The sequence below is a fragment of the Scylla paramamosain genome, chromosome 17 (assembly GCF_035594125.1).
Source record: "Scylla paramamosain isolate STU-SP2022 chromosome 17, ASM3559412v1, whole genome shotgun sequence".
NCBI classification, from domain to species: domain Eukaryota; kingdom Metazoa; phylum Arthropoda; class Malacostraca; order Decapoda; family Portunidae; genus Scylla; species Scylla paramamosain.
The window spans coordinates 23,695,279-23,697,297 of record NC_087167.1 but is presented as its reverse complement, the minus strand read 5'-3'; positions in this window follow the sequence as shown (position 1 = coordinate 23,697,297).

The following is a 2,019-nucleotide window of genomic DNA, read 5'->3' as shown; positions in this document are numbered from 1 at the left end:
TAACCTAACTTCGCCTTACTTGAATTACATTCAAGTATCGATCAGTCAGTGGAGCCGAGGCTTGCTGGTTTTTCCCATCCTTCACAACCCAACCGACACATATACACACACACACATTCTCTCTCTCTCTCTCTCTCTCTCTCTCTCTCTCTCTCTCTCTCTCTCTCTCTCTCTCTCTCTCTCTCTCTCTCTCTCTCTAACTCCCTTCGTGATTTCTGGCATCTAGCCAAAAAGTATCTCCAATAACTTTGCTGCTTCTTCTTTCCCTACTCTATTTCAACCAGATGGCACCACTGCTATCGCATCTATTTCTAAAGCTGAAATCTTTGCTCAAACCTTTGCTAAAAATTCTACATTGGACGATTCTGGGCTTGTTCCTCCCTCTCCTCCACCCTCTGACAACTTCATGCCACCTATTAAAATTCTTCGCAATGATGTTTTCCATGCCCTCGCTGGCCTAAACCCTCGGAAGGCTTATGGACCGGATGGGGTCCCTCCTATTGTTCTCCGAAACAATGCCTCCATGCTTGCACCTTGCCTATTCAAATTCTTTCAGCTCTGTCTGTCAACACTACCTTTCCTTCTTGCTGGAAGTTTACTTACATTCAACCTGTTCCTAAAAAGGGTGACCGTTCTAATCCCTCAAACTACCATCCTATTGCTTTAATTTCCTGCCTATCTAAAGTTTTTGAATCTATCTTCAACAGGAAGATTCTTAAACATCTATCACTCCACAACCTTCTATCTGATCGCCAGTATGGGTTCCGTCAAGGCCGCTCTACTGGTGATCTTCTGGCTTTCCTTACTGAGTCTTGGTCATCCTCTTTTAGAGATTTTGGTGAAACTTTTGCTGTTGCCTTGGACATAATTATCAAAAGCTTTTGATAGAGTCTGGCACAAAGCTTTGATTTCCAAACTACCCTCCTACGGTTTCTATCCTTCTCTCTGTTTACTTCATCTCAAGTTTCCTTTTTGACCGTTCTATTGCTGCTGTGGTAGACGGTCACTGTTCTTCTCCTAAATCAATTAACAGTGGTGTTCCTCAGGGTTCTGTCCTGTCACCCACTCTCTTCTTATTATTCATTAATGATCTTCTAAACCAAACTTCTTGTCCTATCCACTCCTACGCTGAAGATACCACCCTGCACTTTTCCACGTCTTTTCATAGACGTCCAACCCTTCAGGAGGTAAACATATCACGCAGGGAAGCCACAGAACGCCTGACTTCTGATCTTTCTAAAATTTCTCATTGGGGCAGAACAAACTTGATATTGTTCAATGCCTCAAAAAATCAATTCCTCCATCTATCAACTCGACACAACCTTCCAGACAACTATCCCCTCTTCTTCAATGACACTCAACTGTCCCCCTCTTCTACATTGAACATCCTCGGTCTGTCCTTTACTTATAATCTGAACTGGAAACTTCACATCTCATCTCTAGCTAAAACAGCTTTTATGAAGTTAGGTGTTCTGAGACGTCTCCGCCAGTTTTTCTCACCCCCCCAGCTGCTAACTCTGTACAAGGGCCTTATCCGTCCATGTATGGAGTATGCTTCACATGTCTGAGGGGGGTTCCACTCATACTGCTTTTCTAGACAGGGTGGAATCAAAAGCTTTTCGTCTCATCAACTCCTCTCCTCTAACTGACTGTCTTCAGCTTCTCTCTCACCGCCGCAATGTTGCATATCTAGCTGTCTTCTACCGCTATTTTCATGCTAACTGCTCTTCTGATCTTGCTAACTGCATGCCTCCCCTCCTTCCGTGGCCTCGCTGCACAAGACTTTCTTCTTTCTCTCACCTCTATTCTGTCCACTTCTCTAACGCAAGAGTTAACTAGTATTCTCAATCATTCATCCCTTTCTCTGGTAAACTCTGGAACTCCCTGCCTGCTTCCGTATTTCCACCTTCCTATGACTTGAATTCCTTCAAGAGGGAGGTTTCAAGACACTTATTCATCATTTTTTGACCACTGCTTTGACCCCTGTATGGGACTGGCATTTCAGTGGGCATTTTTTTT